Source organism: Dendrobates tinctorius, unplaced genomic scaffold, assembly GCF_039654945.1.
Source record: "Dendrobates tinctorius isolate UK_male_01 unplaced genomic scaffold, ASM3965494v1 ptg000173l, whole genome shotgun sequence".
Classification (NCBI taxonomy): domain Eukaryota; kingdom Metazoa; phylum Chordata; class Amphibia; order Anura; family Dendrobatidae; genus Dendrobates; species Dendrobates tinctorius.
Genome location: NW_027361840.1, coordinates 10870114 through 10890990, shown reverse-complemented (window position 1 = coordinate 10890990; position 20877 = coordinate 10870114). Strand labels below are relative to the sequence as shown.

Sequence of the window (20877 nt, the reverse complement as noted above, 5' to 3'; positions counted from 1 at the left end):
AGTTACGCTCAGCCTAGAATGGCCGGTCCAAGAGACCTTTTCTCCCTACAAGAGAGAAGGTATGCTAAGCCATTTCAGGGAATAAATGCTGGATAGCCAGGGCCGACGCCTGATACTTACAGTAGGAGGGGGTACGCTGGGCTCCGCAGACGCAGAGAGAGGGCTTGTCACCGTCCATGTCCGTCTATAGTCAGTGTCAGACAGGTGTCTTACCTGATGATCTCCTCATCCGGACCTTTTAAAAATATCGAGGGTCCAGCGTTGTTTGTGCACCTCCTCCTCAATTTGGCCCAATGGCGGGGAACCACTTTAGAACGCCCAAGAATGTGACCGCCGGTCCCAGGAGCAAAGCGCCCGCCGGAGCGCGCTTCCCCGTGGAACCCATAGGGACAGACCGTAAGTGACGCGCACCCCAGTGGAACGCCCAGTAATGCCCGAAGTGGAGGAACGCAACCCCTAGCCAGCGTGAGCCCCCAGGAATCTGCAGCACGGAGGAGGAAGCCGGGGAGCTACTGGAGGCCTACCGCGCGCACATCACCACCCCGCTTTACCCCCAGTGGCGCAGGAGAGGCAGAAGTGTCCCGAGTCCCACCATGCTGGCGGAGACGGGAGCAGCCACCGGAGAGCAAGGCCCCCGAACTCGGCATCTGACAGGTATCTTGGACGTGGGGTGCTACCGATCGCCGGCCACGGCAGCACCATCGTAGACCTCTTCATGCCCCATAGGGGAAAGGAAAACACTGGTGGTTGCAGGAAGGGGAGGGGTTTTTATCCTTTCTGCGTTCCTGTCCCCTATTAGGGCTGGGAAGACATCCTCCGATGTAGCTGTCAAGGAAGGTAACTAGAGAAATGAATATTAATTTCTCTTATAGAGCGCACAGTGACACCCGCAGCAGCCAGCTTCCAGAAGACATACTACCTTCCTGCGCGCCCTTGCTGAATCTCGTTGGTTCCAGCGCCAGCAGCATTTCTGGCTGAGCGTTCACGGGGCCCCGCTAATTAAGGTAATGAATATGCACGCCTCTCCACTCCCACAGGTGTGGAGTGAATATTCATTACTTTAATGAGCGGGGCCCCGTGAACGCTTGGCCGGAACGAGATGCAGTGAGGGCGCGCAGGCAAGGCAAGTAGGATATTTATTTTTATTTATTTTTTTTACAGAAACCATGCATACAAGGATGGGGATGAGGGGACAATGCACACCCAGTTCATAATTGAGGCAATAAGTTTACCCAGATTTTTGTGCCAAAATTAGGTGCCTCGGCTTATACTCGGGTCGGTTAAGGCTTCTTTCACACATCAGTTTTTTTGTAAAATCAGTCACAATCCGTCAAAGTGTTCAAAAAACTGATCCTGTGCAGACTGTAAAAAACTGATGCACCAGGTCTGTCATTTTTTTTACGGATCCATCGAAGCCGCCGTAGGAATTTTAAAGGAAAGAGAAATAATATAATAAAATATATATATATATACATACACATATATATCTGTGTGTGTGTGTGTGTGTGTCCGGGATAGGCATCTGCACCGTCGCAGCTACAGCCACAAAATTTGGCACAATCACACGTCTGGACCCCGAGAGCGTCCTAAGCTATGTTGTGAGGCGAAATTTTAACCCCGTGCGTTCCAATTCACCAAACAATTTTGCCCCTATCTACATACTGGGGAAACAGTGAGTGCATATCAAGCCCCGCCCCTCATTATGATGCCACAATGGTTGCCATGGCGACGCTGATGTCATCATAGGTTGCAAGCCCCGCCGCTCATTATGTCATAATGGTTGACTATGGTATGGAGGATGTGTGATGGGTATATGGGCACTGGACTATGGTATGGAGGATGTGTGATGGGTATATGGGCACGGGACTATGAGATGAAGGATGTGTGATGGGTATATGGGCACGGGACTATGGGATGGAGGATATGTCTGATGGGTATATGGGCACGGGACTATGAGATGGAGGATATGTCTGATGGGTATATGGGCACGGGAATATGGGATGAATGATGTATGATGGGTATATGGGCACGGGACTATGAGATGAAGGATGTGTGATGGGTATATGGGCACGGGACTATGGGATGGAGGATATGTCTGATGGGTATATGGGCACGGGACTATGAGATGGAGGATATGTCTGATGGGTATATGGGCACGGGACTATGAGATGGAGGATATGTCTGATGGGTATATGGGCACGGGACTATGAGATGAATGATGTATGATGGGTATATGGGCACGGGACTATGAGATGAAGGATGTGTGATGGGTATATGGGCACAGGACTATGGGATGGAGGATATGTCTGATGGGTATATGGGCACGGGACTATGGGATGGAGGATATGTCTGATGGGTATATGGGCACGGGACTATGGGATGGCGGATATGTATGATGGGTATATGGGCACAGGACTATGGGATGGAGGCTATGTATGATGGGTATATGGGCACGGGACTATGAGATGGAGGATGTGTGATGGGTATATGGTCACTCGACTATGGAATGGCGAATATGTATGATGGGTATATGGGCATGGGACTATGGGATGGAGGATATGTATGATAGGTATATGGGCATGGGACTATGGCATGGAGGATGTGTATGATGGGTATATGGGCACAGGACTATGGGATGGAGGATAATTATAATTTGTGATAACTAACCACAGTTAGTTACTATGTCCGGGCAGCGCCGGGCTCTTCAGCTAGTATATCTTTTGGCAGGGACAGGATGGCTATCACTTTGGAATACCTCAGACAGATCCTACAACAGGCAACCCTTCAGGAAAAAAGTGTCTGCCATGGACTTCTATGCATATAGGATAATGACAAGATTTGCAGAGGAAAAAAATCACATCTTAAAATGCAAACACCTCTTTCACCAATTTATTGTTGACATGTATGCAAAGATTGAGAGTGAACGTCTATTATATATCCGACTAAATCAAAAGAAGCTCAGGGCAGAAGAATATATTCACCTTAGAGATGCTGTGGCAAATGATGCTGATCCAAAAGAGTTGGGGAAAATGGTTATTCTTCCATCAACTGTCACTGGAAGCCCACAACACATGCATGAATACACACAGGATGCAATGACTTATGTGAGAAAGTATGGCCGTCCAGATCTTTTCATCACCTTTACTTGCAATCCTGCCTGGGAGGAAATTGGAGGGCACCTGTTGCCGGGCCAAAAAACAGTGAATCGCCATTACCTTATTGCTTGGGTTTTCCAACAGAAACTTTCAAAAATGACTAAGCTCATCACAAAATCACATATTTATGGTGAGACGCAGTGCTGGATGTATTCAGTTGAATGGCAAAAAAGAGGCCTTCCTCATGCCCACATCTTGATCTGGCTGAAGCAAAAAATACAGCCTTCCGAAATTGACAATATCATCAGTGCCGAATTGCCAGACCTTCAGACTGACCCATTGCTGTTTGACATCATCACAAAAAACATGATCCATGGTCCGTGTGGGAGTCTCAACAAAAATTCTCCCTGTATGATTGATGGCAGGTGTTCAAAGCATTACCCACGATCCCTGGTCCAAGAAACCCAAACAGGACAAGATGGATATCCAGTCTACCGATGAAGAAAGCCAGAGGATGGTGGTTTCACAGCAAAGCTCAAAATGCGTGTTGGATCACCACTCCAAGAGATAGAAATTGACAACAGGTGGGTAGTGCCTTACAACCCTTTGCTGTCAAAAATCTTCCAGGCCCACATAAATGTCGAATATTGTCACTCTGTTAAATCAATAAAGTATATCTGCAAATATGTCCACAAAGGAAGTGATCAAGCAGTTTTTGAACTGCAGAAAAATGGACCTATTATTGATGAAGTGGAGGCATTCCAGATGGGCAGGTACATAAGCAGCAATGAAGCTGTTTGGAGAATACTAGGATTCTCCATTCATGAGCGCTACCCACCAGTTGTGCATCAGAGTGTGCACTTGGAAAATGGACAGAGAATTTACTTTAACCCAGCAAACTTACAGCAGCAGCTCCTACCACCTAAGACCACCCTCTTGGCATTTTTTGAGCTGTGTCAACAAGACCCTTTTGCAAAAACAATTCTCTACTGTGATTTACCAAAGTACTACACTTGGAATGCCTCCAGAAAAACACTGGAACGGAGGAAACGGGGGCTTGATATCGAAGGCTATCCAGGGGTGAAAGCAACTGATACTCTTGGTCGCGTCTACACTGTTCATCTGTCAAATGCAGAGTGCTTCTACCTGCGCATGTTACTTCATGTTGTCAAAGGCCCTACATCATTTTCTGACCTGAAGACCGTCGGAAGCCATGTGTGTGAAACATTCAGGGAAGCTTGCCAAAGAAAAGGACTTCAGGAACATGATGGACACTGGGACATGACCCTCAGTGAAGCAGCAGCCACACAAACCCCAAAGCGACTAAGAAACCTCTTTGCTATTATTCTAACAACCTGTAGCATTTCAAATCCTCTTGAGATTTGGACAAAGTACAAAAATGATCTCAGTGAGGAGTCGGACATCCTCATGCAGATTAGAAGGGAAAATCCACAGCAACTCATCAACTTCACTGACGAAATGTTCAATGAAACTTTAAGGCTCCTTGAAGATCAGTGCATAGCAATGTCAGGAAAAGCCTTACAGTTGCTTGGTTTGCCTGCTCCAATAAGAAATCCTGAAGGCATCCAAATGTGTAGGCAGATTTTCATAGAAACAAACTACAATATTGATGAACTGACAGCATTTGTGTCTCAGAACGAGCCAATATTGGTACCAGATCAAAGGGACGCCTATAACTACATTTTAAGTTTCAGTGAAACCAGCAAAGGTGGGATTGTCTTCTCTGATGCTCCAGGTGGAACAGGAAAGACATTTGTAATCAACTTGCTCCTGGCAAAATTTTGACAACAAAAAAGATTGCACTTGCAGTGGCATCTTCTGGAATTGCAGCTACGCTTTTAAAAGGTGGCAGGACAGCACATTCAAACTGCCACTAAACCTGTCTCATAGTGACAGCCCCGTGTGTAATATTGCCAAGGGTTCAGGACTGGCCAAATTGCTTCAAAAATGCAGTGCCATCATTTGGGATGAATGCACCATGTCACACAAAAGGGCTCTGGAAGCAGTGGACAGACTGTTGCAAGACCTGCGTAGCAACAAATATATCGTGGGAGTAGTTGTTGTTTTGGCAGGTGACTTCCGTCAAACACTACCTGTTATTCCAAGATCAACCCCTGCAGACGAACTCAATGCCTGTCTCAAAGCATCGTACCTTTGGAGAAAAGTAAAGAAAATGTCACTGAACACAAACATGAGGGTCTACATGACAGGCGATGTTTCTGCTGGACTGTTTTCGAGCCAGCTGTTGACTATTGGAGATGGCAAGGCACCACTAAACTCAACCACTGAACAGATCACCTTCCCAAGCAACTTTTGTTGCATTGTGACTTCCATTGAGGAGTTGAAAGCAAAGGTTTTTCCAAACATTCAACTCCACTTCAAAAATTCTGGCTGGCTGTGTGAAAGGGCTATTCTAGCTCCCAAAAATGCCAGCGTCAACAAGATCAATCTTCAGATTCTAAATCTCCTTCCAGGTGAGTGCACAACTTACAAGTCAGTGGATACAGTTACAGACCCTGCTCAAGCATTATTTTATCCAACCGAGTTCCTCAATTCCTTGGAGCCACAAGGACTTCCTCCTCACAACCTCTTTCTAAAACCAGGAGCACCTATTCTGCTATTGAGAAATTTGGATCCACCAAAGCTGTGTAATGGAACAAGACTCTTGATTAAGAACCTGTTTCCACATGTAATTGAGGCAACCATTTTGACAGGATGTGCCACAGGAGAAGATGTTTTCATTCCAACAATTCCTCTCATTCCATCTGATTTGCCTTTTTGATTTTAAATGCCTCCAGTTTCCTGTTCGACTGGCATTTTCTATGTCCATCAACAAGGCTCAGGGACAGTCCTTGAAAGTAGTTGGAATTGATTTACAATCTCCATGCTTTTCTCATGGTCAACTTTATGTGGCCTGTTCAAGATTTGGAGCAGCCAAAAATCTGTTCGTCTTTGCACCTGAAGGAAAAACTAAGAATGTCGTTTATCAAAAGGCACTCGAATAAATAGTACAAGATTACTTCACATTACTTGGCCAATTTATTTAAATCTGTGTGGAATATCTCTGGTGTTGAAATATATGATGTGAAATGCTTCTATTGGCTTAGTTTTTGCCTTTTAATAATTACATTTCTATCTGTTTTGTGGTTTTTGTGTACAGAATAAATTTTTGTTAACACATTCACATTCTATTCTAACACGGGAATATGGGATGGAGGATATGTATGATGGGTATATGGGCATGGGACTATGGGATGGAGGATATGTATGATGGGTATATGGGCACGGGACTATGGGATGGAGGATATGTATGATGGGTATATGGGCACGGGACTATGGGATGGAGGATGTGTGATGGGTATATGGGCACGGGACTATGGGATGGCGAATATGTATGATGGGCATGGGACTATGGGATGGAGGATGTGTGACGGGTATATGGGCACGGGACTATGGGATGGCGAATATGTATGACGGGTATATGGGCACAGGACTATGGGATGGAGGATATGTATGACGGGTATATGGGCACGAGCCTATGGGATGGAGGATGTGTGACGGGTATATGGGCACGGGACTATGGGATGGAGGATATGTATGACGGGTATATGGGCACAGGCCTATGGGATGGAGGATATGTTTGACGGGTATATGGGCACGGGACTATGGGATGGAGGATATGTGACGGGTATATGGGCACTGGACTATGGGATGGAGGATATGTATGACGGGTATATGGGCACTGGACTATGGGATGGAGGATATGTATGACGGGTATATGGGCACGGGACTATGGGATGGAGGATATGTATGACGGGTATATGGGCACGGGACTATGGGATGGAGGATATGTATGATGGGTATATGGGCACGGGCCTATGGGATGGAGGATATGTATGACGGGTATATGGGCACGGGACTATGGGATGGAGGATATGTATGATGGGTATATGGGCACGGGACTATGGGATGGAGGATATGTATGACGGGTATATGGGCACGGGCAAATTATAATTTGTTATAACTAACCACAGTTAGTTACTATGCCCGGGCAGCGCCGGGCTCTTCAGCTAGTATGTGTGTGTATATATCTATCTCAATGTGGGTGTGTGTGTGTGTCCAGGATTGGCATCCGCACCGTCGCAGCTACAGCCACACGTCTGGACCCCGAGAGCGTCATAAGCTATGTTGTGAGGCAAAATTTTAACCCCACGCATTCCAGTTCACCAAACAATTTTGCCCCTATCTACATAATGGGGAAAAAGTGAAAGGAAAAAGTGTTGGAGGCAAATTGACAGCTGCCAGATGTGAACAAGGGGGACTTACAGAATGAGAGCGATGGCGCCAAAGAGTATATACCGTACAGTTGCTAAGGTGGGGCCCTGACATGGGATACTCACCCCACACGGGGATATGAACACACACACACACACAAAATGCGCCACACACTACCACGTGCTTCCACACATACACCAACCTCGCCACATAAAAGTCGGAACACAAAAGTTGCCACTCAAAACTCGCCACGCTGTCCCAGAGCTGTTTAACCCCTTCACCCCAAGGGTGGTTTGCACGTTCATGACCGGGCCAATTTTTACAATTCTGACCACTGTACCTTTATGAGGTCATAACTCTGGAACACTTCCATTGATCCCAGTGATTCTGACATTGTTTTCTCGTGACATATTGTACTTCATGTTAGTGGTAAAATTTCATTCAAATAACTTGCGTTTATTTGTGAAAAAAATGGAAATTTGGCAAAAATTTTGAAAATTTCGCAATTTTCCAACTTTGAATTTTTATGCCCTTAAATCACAGAGATACGGCACACAAAAAACTTGATAAGTAACATTTCCCACATGTTTACTTTACATCAGCACAATTTTGGAACCAAAATTTTTTTTTGTTAGGAAGTTATAAGGGTTAAAAGTTGACCAGCGATTTCTCATTTTTACAACACCATTTTATTTTTAGGACCACATCACATTTGAAGCCACTTTGAGGGGTCTATATGATAGAAAATACCCAAAAGTGACACCATTCTAAAAACTGAACCCCTTAAGGTGCTCAAAACCACATTCAAGAAGTTTATTAACCCATTAGGTGCGTCACAGGAATTTTTTTGAATATTTAAAAAGAAATGAACATCTAACTTTTTTTCACAAAAAAAATACTTCAGGTTCAATTTTTTTTATTTTACCAAGGGTAACAGGAGAAATTAGACTGCAAAAGTTATTGTGCAATTTGCCCTGAGTACGCTGATACCTGATTTGTGGGGGGGAACGACTGTTTCGGCGCATGGCAGAGCTCAGAATGGAAGGAGCGCCGTTTGACTTTTTCAATGCAAAATTGGCTGGAATTCAGATCGGACGCCATGTCACGTTTGGAGAGTCCCTGATGTACCTAAACAGTGGAAACCCCCTACAAGTGACCCCATTTTGGAAACTAGACCCCCCAAGGAACTTATCTAGATATGTGGTGAGAACTTTGAACCCACAAGGGCTTTACAGAAGTTTATAACGTACAGCGGTACAATTAAAAAATCATATTTTTTCCACAAAAATGATCTTTTCACCCCAATTTTTATTTTCCCAAGGGTAACAGGACCCTAAAAGTTATTGTGCAATTTGTCCTGAGTACGCTGATACCCCACATGTGGGGGTAAACCACTATTTGGGCGCATGGCAGAGCTCGGAAGGGAAGCAATGCCATTTGACGTTTTTGGCTGGAATTGAGATCGGACACCATGTCGCGTTTGGAAAACCCCTGATGTACCAAAACAGTGGAAACCCACCACAAATGACACCATTTTGGAAACTAGACCCCCTAAGGAACTTATCTAGATGTGTGGTGAGCACTTTGACCCCCCCAGTGCTTCACAGAAGTTTATAATGCCCGGGCGTGAAAATAAATAATTCGTATTTTTTCCACAAACATGATCTTTTAGTCACCATTTTTTTATTTTCCCAAGGGTACCAGGAGAAATTGAACCCCAAAAGTTGTTGTCCAATTTGTCCTGAGTATGCTGATACCCCATATGTGGGAGAAAACTACTGTATGGGCACACGTCGGGGCTCGGAAGGGAAGTAGTGACGTTTTGGTATGCAGACTTTGATGGAATGGTCTGCGGGTGTCATGTTGCCTTTGGAGAGCCCCTAATGTACCTAAACAGTGGAAACCCCCCACAAATGACCCCATTTTGAAAACTAGACCCACTAAGGAACTTATCTAGATGTGAGGTGAGCACTTTGAACCCCCAAGGTCTTCACAGAAGTTTATAATGCCAGGGCATGAAAATAAAAAAATCGTATTTTTTCCAGAAACATGATCAATTAGTCCGCAATTTTTTCATTTTCCCAAGGGTAACAGGAGAAATTGGACCCCAAAAGTTGTTGTCCAATTTGGCCTGAGTACGCTGACACCCCATATGTGGGAGAAAACTACTGTATGGACACACGTCGGGGCTCGGAAGGGAAGCAGTGACGTTTTGGAATGCAGACTTTGATGGAATGGTCTGCGGGTGTCATGTGCGTTTGGAGAGCCCCTGATGTACCTAAACTATTGAAACTCCCCACAAGTGACCCCATTTTGGACACTAGACCCCACGGAACTTATCTAGATGTGTGGTGAGCACTTTGAACCCCCAAGTGCTTCACAGAAGTTTATAACACTCGGACGTGAAAATAAAAAAATAATTTTTTTCCACAAAAATGATATTTTTGCCCCCAATTTTTAATTTTCCTAAGGGTAACAGGAGAAATTGGACCCCAAAAATTGTTTTGCAATTTGTCCTGAGTAGGCTAATACCCTACATGTGGGGGTAAAACACTGTTTGGGCGCATGGCAGAGCTTGGAAGGGAAGGAGCACCATTTGACTTTTTCAACTCAGAATTGGCTGGAATTGAGATCAGACGCCATGTTGCATTTGGAGAGCCCCTGATGTGCCCAAACAGTGGAAACCCCCAATTATAACTCCAACCCTAACCCCAACACACCCCTAACCCTAATCTGAGCCCTAACCCTAGCCCTAGCCCTAACCCTAAGGCTGTGTGCACACGCTGCGGATTTTGCTGCGGTTCCGCAGCGGTTTTGGCTGCTGCGGACCCCAGTACCATGATTCCCTATGGGAATCAAAAACCGCAGTGCAGACGGTGCGGAATTTTCCGCGCGGATTATCTGCGGTTTTCAATCCGCAGAAAGAATTGACATGTCAATTCTTTCTGCGGATTCTCCTGCGGTTTGCCATCTCCTCTATTGAGGAGATGAAAAACCGCAGGACAAAACCGCAGAGCAATCTGCAGGTAAAACCGCAGGTCTTTTGACCTGCGGTTTCACCTGCGGATTTTACAAAATCCGCGCGGATGAATCCGCACCTAATCCGCAGCGTGTGCACACAGCCTTACCCCAACGGGAAAATGGAGATAAATACTTTTTTTTAGTTTTATTATTTTTCCCTAACTAAGGGGGTGATAACGGGGGGTTGATTTACTATTTATGGCGGTTTTTATTTTTGGCGGCTGTCATACGCTAAAAGACGCTTTTTATTGTAAAAATAGTTTTTGCATCACCACATATTGAGAGCTATAATTTTTCCGTATTTTGACCCACTGAGTCATGTGAGGTCTTATTTTTTGCGGGACGAGTTGACGTTTTTATTGGTACCATTTTCAGGCACGTGACATTTTTTGATCGCTTTTTATTCCTATTTTTGGGACGCAGAATGAACAAAAACCAGCGTTTCATGAATTTCTTTTGGGGGGGGTGCGTTTACACCGTTCCGCGTGCGGTAAAATTGATAAGGCGGTTTTATTCTTCGGGTCAGTACAGTTACAGCGATACCTCATTTAGGTCGTTTTTTTATGTTTTTGTCGGTTTTATGCAATGAAAACTATTTTATATAAAAAATAATTATTTTTGCATCGCTTTATTCTGTGAGCTATAACTTTTTTATTTTTTCGCTGATGATGCTGTGTGGTGGCTCGTTTTTTGCGGGACAAGATGACGTTTTCAGCGGTACCATGGATATTTATATGCATCTTTTTGATCGCGCGTTATTACACTTTTTGTTTGGCGGTATGATAATAAATCATTATTTTTTGCTTCGTTTTTTATTTTTATTTTTTAAGGGGTTCGCTAAAAGGGTTAACTAATGGGACAGTTTTATAGGGCGGGTCATTACGGACGCGGCGATACCTAATATGTGTACTTTTATTGGTTTTTTTTTATTATTTTCAAAAAATGAATTTATTGGGGAATATTTTTTTTTTTTTTTACTAATTTATTTGGCGATTTTTTTTAATTTATTTTTACATTTTTTTTTAATTTTTTTTTTACTTTATTACATAGTCCCAGGTGGGACATCACTGTCCTGTGACAGATCGCTGATCTGTCACATCACAGATCACTGTGACAGATCAGCAATCTGTCACAGGCATTGAAGCAGACTTCCTCTTGCCTGCGCTTTGCAGGCACTGAGAAAGCCAGCTTCCTCAGGTCCCCGTCGCCATCTTGGATCCGGGGGCCTGGAGGATAGGAGCCCCCCGCAGCAGCGCTGCACATTGCGCTGCCGTGGGGGGCTCAGGGAAGCACGGAGGGAGCCCCCTCCCTGCCGATGCTTCCCTTTAACTCCCGGTACACCGCGATCATGTTTGATCGCGGTGTGCAAGGGGTTAACGTGTCGGGGGGCGGTCCGTGACCGCCCCTGACACATAGTGCCGGGTGTCAGCTGTGATAATCAGCTGACACCCGGCCGCGATCAGCGGCGCTCACCACGTGGGCGCCGCTGATCGCGGTAGACGTACTATCCCGTCCACGGTCATACGGGCCCGGGTACCGTGGACGGGATAGTACGTCGGATGTCAGGAAGGGGTTAAAAGGTGAAAAATGAGCTGTGATTGGTCGCTATCAGCAACAGTTTTCATTGTAGACAGTTGTGGTAACTGAGGCCTATTATTCTTATCATTTCTATAGTGTTATCGGCCTTCTGTAAAGCTGGAAATATCACAATTTATTACCGTGCCAACACAGACCACCCTCTGACACAGACTGCAGGGGGAACCCAGTATCACACAGGATAGGATTAGATACATGGCTCAGCAGACAGTATCACACAGGAGAGGATTAGATACACAGCTCAGCAGTATCATAGACGGCTCAGCAGTCAGTATCACATAGGATTAGATACACAGCTCAGCAGTTAGTATCACACAGGAGAGGATTAGATACACAGCTCAGCAGACAGTATCACACAGGATAGGATCAGATACACAGCTCAGCAGTCAGTATCACACAGGAGAGGATTAGATACACAGCTCAGCAGTCAGTATCACACAGGATAGGATCAGATACACAGCTCAGCAGTCAGTATCACACAGGATAGGATTAGATACACGGCTCAGCAGTCAGTGTCACACAGGATGGGATTAGATACACAGCTCAGCAGTCAGTATCACATAGGATTAGATACACAGCTCAGCAGACAGTATCACACAGGATAGGATTAGATACACAGCTCAGCAGTTAGTATCACACAGGAGAGGATTAGATACACAGCTCAGCAGACAGTATCACACAGGATAGGATTAGATACACAGCTCAGCAGTTAGTATCACACAGGAGAGGATTAGATACACAGCTCAGCAGTCAGAATCACACAGGATGGGATTAGATGCACGGTTTTTATGTGCAATATAATCATTATAATTTGTTATAACTAACCACAGTTGGTTGCTATGCCCAGGCAACGCCGGGCTCTTCAGCTAGTAGATAGATAAAATTAAGGAAGAGAAATTATTCCGGGCATGCTCAGTTTTAAAAGATGCAATCGGTTGCTGGATTCCGTTTTTTGACGGCCAGTGATGGATCCTGCGCCCATAGGCTTCCATTATAGCCAACGACGGACAGCGCTGGATGCGTCGCTGTCCGACTTTTCGACGTACACAAAAACGTTACTTTGTTGTCTACGGCCGACGGATGAAACGTGCGGCCATCCATCACAATCAGTCGCTAATACAAGTCTATGACAAAAAAACGGATCCGGCGGCATCAGTTGCTGGATCCATTTTTTTTTTTTTTTTTTTTTAAAAAAAAGACGGATTGTGACTGATGGCAAAAAACTGATGTGAGTATAGACGGTAGACATGTTTGTTATCTGCGGACTCGTTATGACCTGGAGAATCACAATGGCAGACCACTCTTAGCATTTTGTGAACATGGTAAATAAAAACCAATTGTGGAATTGGATTTTTTATTTTTATTTCACCGCACTTCAAATTTTTTTTCCTGATTGCCAGTTCACTATGGAAAAATCAATGGTGTTGTTCAAAACGACAACGTCTCCCACAAAAGACAAACCCTCATGTCTATGTAGATAAGGGGAAAAAAAATTAAAAAAAAAAAAAAAAAATTATGGCTCTGGGAAGAAGGGCAGCAAAACACTAAAGCGCAAAAATGGAAAATCGCAAGGTGGTGAAGGGGTTAAAGTGGACATGATTATTTTGGCAGCATTATGGAGGGAGTGGTGGAGTGTTAACCCTCTTCAAGCTACAAGACATACTGTACATGTCCATCACAAGCAAGGGTTAATTTCTGCTCCATGATGCACAGGAGCGTCTCACTAAACTAGAATATCAAAAAGTGACTCTCCTCTATTCTAGAGAGTCATTACACACAGAGTGATCCATGTCACCTGTTTAATTCTGTTAATGTCGATGATTATGGCTTACAGCCAATGAAAACGCAAAAGTCATTATCTCAGTAAATTAGAATACTTTATAACAGCAGCTTGAAAAATCTGAAATGTTGTCCTCCTGAAATGTATGATCAGTAAATGCCCTCAATACTTGGTCGGGCTCCTTTTGCATCAATTACTGCATCAATGCGGCGTGGCATGCAGGCGATCAGCCTGTGGAACTGCTGAGGGGTTATGGAAGCCCAGGTTGCTTTGATTGCAGCCTTCAGCTCGTCTGCATTGTTGGGTCTGGTGTCTCTCATCTTCCTCCTGACAATACTCCATAGATTCTCTATGGGGTTAAGGTCAGGAGAGTTTGCTGCCAATCAAGCCCAGTGATACTGTCGTGTGTACACCAGGTGTTGGTCCTTTTGGAAGTGTGGACAGGAGCCAAGTCCTGCTGGAGAATGACATTTCCATCTCCATAAAGCTTGTCGGCAGAGGGAAGCATGAAGAGCTCTAACATGTCCTGGTAGACGGCTGCACTGACTTTGGCATTGATAAAACACAGTGGACCTACACCAGCAGATGACATGGCTCCCCAAACCATCACTGATGGTGGAGACTTCACACTAGACCTCCAGCAGCTTGGATTGTGGCCTCCACTCTTCAGACTCTGGGACCACTGACAACAGTCCAGTTCTTATCTCCTTGGCCCAGGTAAGACGCTTCTGGCGTTGTCTATTGGTCATGAGTGGCTGACACAAGGAATGTGACACTTGTAGCCCATGTCCTCGATACGTCTGTGTGTGGTGTGAAGCAATGGCTCCAGCAGCAGTCCACTCCTTGTGAATCTCCCCCACATTACTGAATGGCCTTTTCTCAACAATCCTTTCCAGGCTGCGGTTATCCCGGTTGCTTTTGCACCTTTTTCTACCACACTTTTTCCTTCCACTCAACTCTCTATTAATCTGCTTAGATACAGCACTGTGTGAGCAGCCGGCTTCTTTAGCAATGACCTTTTGTGGCTTCCCCTCCTTGTGGAGTGTGTCAGTGACTGCCTTCTGGACATCTGTCAGGTCAGCAGTCTTCCCCATGATTGTGGAGCTACTGAAACAGACTAAGGGACCTTTATAAACACTTAGGAGCCTTTACAGGTGTTTATTATTATTCTAATTTACTGAGATAATGACTTTTGGGTTCTCATTGGCTGTAAGCCATAATCATCAACATTACCAGAAATAAACCCATGAAATAGATGACTCTGTGTGTAATGACTCTGTAGGTATTGAAGAACTGAAATAAATTCACTTTTTGAAGATATTCTAATTTTGTGAGAAGCTCCTGCATAGACACAGTTGTGTGAAATAAGTGTTTACTCCCTTCCCGATTTCTTATTCTTTCCCATGTTTGTCACAGTAAGGGCTCATACTCACTTGCGAGAGACTCGCATGATTCTCATGCGAGTATCTCGCATGAAAACCTGGCATTGCCGCCGGCACTCGGACCGAAGCGTGCGGCTACATGTATTTCTATGCAGCTGCACGCTCCGGTCCAAGTACCGGCAGAAGTGCCGGGTTTTCATGCGAGTCTCTCGCAAGTGAAAAGTGAACCCATCAGCTGTTTTGGCCGCTATGAGATGCGGCCGCTGCCTTTCAGGGCTGATATAGACCATTCTATAATGCTGTAGATAAGCCCCAGATCCGACTTGCAAGATAAGAAAAATAAGTTTTATTATACCCACCCGGGGGGGCGGTCTGGTCTGATGGGTGTCACAGGTCCGGGTCCGGTGCCTCCCATCTTCTTGCGACGACACCCTCCTGCTTGCTTCATGGCTGCTTGGCATCGCGCTCCTGCGCAGGCGTGCTGATCTGACCTGTTGAGGGCAAAGCAAAGTACTGCAGTACGCAGGGTGTCTCTGACCTTTCCCGCGCCTGCCCACTGCAGTACTTAGCTTTGCCCTCAACAGGGCAGATAAGTACGCCTGCGCAGGAGTGGTGCAGCAAGCAGGAGGGCGTCGTTGCAAGAAGATGGGAGGCGCCGGACCCGGACTTGCGACACCCATCAGACTGGACCGCCCCCGGGTGAGTATAATAAAACTTATTTCTCTTATCTTGCAGGTCGGATCGGGGACTTATCTACAGCATTATAGAATACTCTATATCAGCCAAAACTGCTGACAGGATCGCTTTAGATGTTTCTGATAACCAAACAAATGTAAATATTAGACAAGGATAACACAAGTAATCACAAAATGAAGTTTATAAATGAAGATCTTTATTATTAAGGGGAAAAAAAACAAAACAAAACAAAACCTACAGAGCCCTGTGTGAAAAAGTAATGAGAATGTCCGGCCATCTGTTCCTGACTTCAAGCTGAAGGGCACTTGGGTTATACAGAGGGACAATGATCCAAAACACACCAGCAAGTCCACCTTTGAATGGCTTAAGAAAGACAAAATTCAGACTTTGGAGGGGCCTAGTCAAAGTCCTGACCTTAATCCGATTGCAATGCTGCAATAAAAAGGTGGTTCATGCTCGCAAAACCTCCAATGTGGCTGAATTACAACAATTCTGCAAAGCTGAGCGGCCAGAATTCCTCCAGAGCGTTGTAAAAGACTCATTGCAAGTTATTAGGGGGCAATGACTTTTTCACACTGAGGCCTTGAGGTTTGGATTTCTTTTTCCTTTAAAGGGAATCTGTCACCCCTTTTTTTGGCCTATGAGCTGCCGGCACCACGATCAGGGGCTTATCTGCAGCATTCTGTAATGCATTCTGTAATCCTGTAGCTAAGCCCCCGATGTAACCTGAAAGAGAAGAAAAACGAGTTAGATTATACTCACCGGGGGGCGGTCCAGTTTTGGTCCGATGGGTGTTGCAGTCCGGTGCCTCCCTTCTTCTAACGGTGACGTCCTCTTCTTTGCTTCCCATCGTGGCTCCTGCACAGGCGCACTGCTTCCCTGTTGAGGGCAGAGCAGAATACTGCAGTGCGCAGGTGCCGGACCTCTCCCAGTGCCTGTGCATGGCAGGACTCTGCTCTGCCCTCAACAGGGAAGCAGTGCGCCTGTGCAGGAGCCACGACGGGAAGCAAAGAAGAGGACGTCACCGTTAGAAGAAGGGAGGCACCGGACTGCAACACCCATCAAACTGGACCGCCCCCCCCAGTGAGTATAATATAACTTGTTTTTCTTATCTTTCAGGTTACTTCGGGGGCTTATCTACTGCATTACAGAATGCTGCAGATAAGCCCCCGATGGACCCTGAAAAATAGGCGACAGATTTCCTTAATGTTTTTGCTGCATTTTTTTTTTACTGCAAAAGTTTAAGTTGCTTATAAGAAGCAGTTTTTTCTTCGCTTTTCTCTCTTGTGCATGCTGATGGAATTAAATCAGATTTATTTTTATGCACTAAACTTTATCAGGTTTTGGCACTGAAACCCAATCCCTGCAAAGAAGTTGAAAGAAGTGACATGCTGCATTTTGCAAAAACGCAGCTCTTTGGCAAATCTGTCAGGGTGAAAAAAAACAAGGTATGAACATAGCCTGTTCTCAACCTAAAGAACCAAAGAAGCGAGCGTCAGCCGCGGGCGTCAACCGGACAGGGAGCGAGCGTCAACCGGACAGGGAGCGAGCGTCAACCGGACAGGGAGCGAGCGTCAACCGGACAGGGAGCGAGCGTCAACCGGACAGGGAGCGAGCGTCAACCGGACAGGGAGCGAGCGTCGGAGGAAGCGAGCGTCAACCGGACAGGGAGCGAGCGTCAACCGGACAGGGAGCGAGCGTCGGAGGAAGCGAGCGTCAACCGGACAGGGAGCGAGCGTCGGAGGAAGCGAGCGTCAGTCGCAGGCGGCAACCGGACAGGGGGGCAGTTCCTCACATCACCAGCTGGGGGAGCAGTGCTGGGGCCTCTGCAGTGATTTCTGGGGTGCAGCTGGGTGACGTCACCAGGGCTGCACCACTACCACCACTGAGGGGTGATGTTTCCACAGAAGCGGTTAGGGTGCCGTTATACTGAGGAGTATCGGCGTTATTCCCTCCCGGCCGAGGTGTGAGGGCGCAGATCCGTCCTCCTCCCGCAGCCTCCGCACCACCTCACCTGTCCGAGGCCCCATCCCCTTCACTGAGGCGCCAAAAGCCTGAGAACACCGGCTGTGTGTGATCCGGGGCCGCACCGCGCACTCACCTGGACAACGGCATCTGCCGACCGCACTGCGAGGATCAGGACGGTCCGGGCCACAATGGAGCAGAACTGATGACGTGGGGTCACGTGATAGGCCTGGAGAGGGGAGGGGCTTGCGAGCCTCTATCAGGATTGGTTGTGACTGGGATGTGTGAAGTTTGGTGGTGGCGACACTCCTCACTGCGCTGCTGCTATTTGTCTTTTTGTCCAATGGACGCCGGGACTTTATCTCTCTGTCTCCATCACTCGGGGTCTGTACCTTACAATGTACTGAAACTGGGAAAAAGCTCAAGTGGATGGAATGGTGAAGACTCCTCTCCGCCATTGTTTTTTGTGGTTTTCAGTTTCCAGCTCTCATGATAAAGGTTCACAATTCCACACACCAGACGAGGCCACGGCGTCACCAGACGAGGCCGCGGGGACATCAGACGAGGTCACGGCGACACCAGATGAGGCCGCGGGGACACCAGACGAGGTCACGGCGACAATAGAAGAGGCTACAGCGACACCAGACGAGGCCACGGCGACACCAGACGAGGCCACGGCGACACCAGACGAGGTCGCGGCGACACCAGACGAGGCCACGGCGTCACCAGACGAGGCCGCGGGGACATCAGACGAGGCCGCGGCGACACCAGATGAGGCCGCGGGGACATCAGACGAGGCCGCGGCGACACCAGATGAGGCCGCGGGGACACCAGACGAGGTCACGGCGACAATAGAAGAGGCTACAGCGACACCAGACGAGGCCACGGCGACACCAGACGAGGCCACGGCGACACCAGACGAGGCCACGGCGACACCAGACGAGGCCACGGCGACACCAGACGAGGTCGCGGCGACACCAGACGAGGCCACGGCGACAATAGAAGAGGCTACAGCGACACCAGACGAGGCCACGGCGACACCAGACGAGGCCACGGCGACACCAGACGAGGCCACGGCGACATCAGACGAGGCCACGGCGACATCAGACGAGGCCACGGCGACACCAGACGAGGCCACGGCGACATCAGACGAGGCCGCGGCGACACCAGACGAGGCCGCGGCGACACCAGACGAGGTCACGGCGATATCAGACGAGGCCACGGCGACACCAGACGAGGCCACGGCGACATCAGACGAGGTCACGGCGTCACCAGACGAGGCCACGGCGACATCAGACGAGGTCACGGCGTCACCAGACGAGGCCACGGCGACATCAGACGAGGCCACGGCGACACCAGACGAGGCCGCGGCGACACCAGACGAGGCCACGGCGATATCAGACGAGGCCACGGCGACACCAGACGAGGCCACGGCGACATCAGACGAGGTCACGGCGTCACCAGACGAGGCCACGGCGACATCAGACGAGGTCACGGCGTCACCAGACGAGGCCACGGCGACATCAGACGAGGCCACGGCGACACCAGACGAGGCCGCGGCGACACCAGACGAGGCCACGGCGATATCAGACGAGGCCACGGCGACAATAGAAGAGGCTACAGCGACACCAGACGAGGCCACGGCGACACCAGACGAGGCCACGGCGACATCAGACGAGGCCACGGCAACATCAGACGAGGCCACGGCGTCACCAGACGAGGTCACGGCGACATCAGACGAGGCCACGGCGACACCAGACGAGGCCACGGCGACACCAGACGAGGCCACGGTGTCACCAGACGAGGCCACGGCGATATCAGACGAGGCCACGGCGACACCAGACGAGGCCACGGCGACACCAGACGAGGCCACGACGACATCAGACGAGGTCATGGCGTCACCAGACGAGGCCACGGCGACATCAGACGAGGCCACGGCGACACCAGACGAGGCCGACATCAGACGAGGCCACAGCGACATCAGACGAGGCCACGGCGACACCAGACGAGGTCACGGCGACATCAGACGAGGCCACGGCGACACCAGACGAGGCCACGGCGACATCAGACGAGGCCACAGCGACATCAGACGAGGCCACGGCGACACCAGACGAGGTCACGGCGACACAAGACGAGGTCACGGCGATATCAGACGAGGCCACGGCGACACCAGACGAGGTCACGGCGTCACCAGACGAGGCCACGGCGATATCAGACGAGGCCACGGCGACACCAGACGAGGCCACAGCGATATCAGACGAGGCCACGGCGACACCAGACGAGGCCACGGCGACATCAGACGAGGTCACGGCGTCACCAGACGAGGCCACGGCGACATCAGACGAGGCCACGGCGACACCAGACGAGGCCGCGGCGACACCAGACGAGGTCACGGCGACATCAGACGAGGCCACGGCGACACCAGACGAGGTCACGGCGACATCAGACGAGGTCACGGCGACACCAGACGAGGCCACGGCGACATCAGACGAGGCCACAGCGACATCAGACGAGGCCACGGCGACACCAGACGAGGTCACGGCGACATCAGACGAGGTCACGGCGTCACCAGACGAGGCCACGGCGATACCAGACGAGGCCACGGCGACACCAGACGAGGCCACGGCGACACCAGACGAGGTCACGGCGATATCAGACGAGGCCACGGCGACACAAGACGAGGTCACGGCGATATCAGACGAGGCCACGGCGACACCAGACGAGGTCACGGCGACATCAGACGAGGTCACGGCGACACCAGACGAGGTCACGACGACACCAGACGAGGTCACGGCGACACCAGACGAGGTCACGGCGACACCAGACGTGGCCACGGCGACCTCAGACGAGGCCACGGCGACACCAGGCAGCAATGGCAACACTAGACGAGGCCACGGCGACACCAGACGAGGTCACGGCGACACCAGGCGAGGCCACGGCGACACCAGACAAGGCCACGGCGACACCAGGCAGCAATGGCAACACCAGACGAGGTCACGGCGACAATAGACGAGGCCACGGCGACACCAGACAAGGCCACGGCGAC

General features: G+C 48.6%; 1 protein-coding gene across 4 annotated transcripts in view; it reads right to left on the bottom strand.

The window, feature by feature from the left end:
* LOC141054067 (uncharacterized) overlaps window positions 1–18121 on the bottom strand; it is a 32427-nt gene extending 14306 nt beyond the window's left edge. For all 4 annotated transcript variants that reach the window (XR_012221340.1, XR_012221339.1, XR_012221341.1 and 1 more), the window contains exon 1: window positions 17968–18121. The gene's annotated coding sequence lies outside the window, so the exon portion shown is untranslated. The remainder of the gene's footprint in view (window positions 1–17967) is intronic.
* Window positions 18122–20877: the final 2756 nt, after the last annotated feature.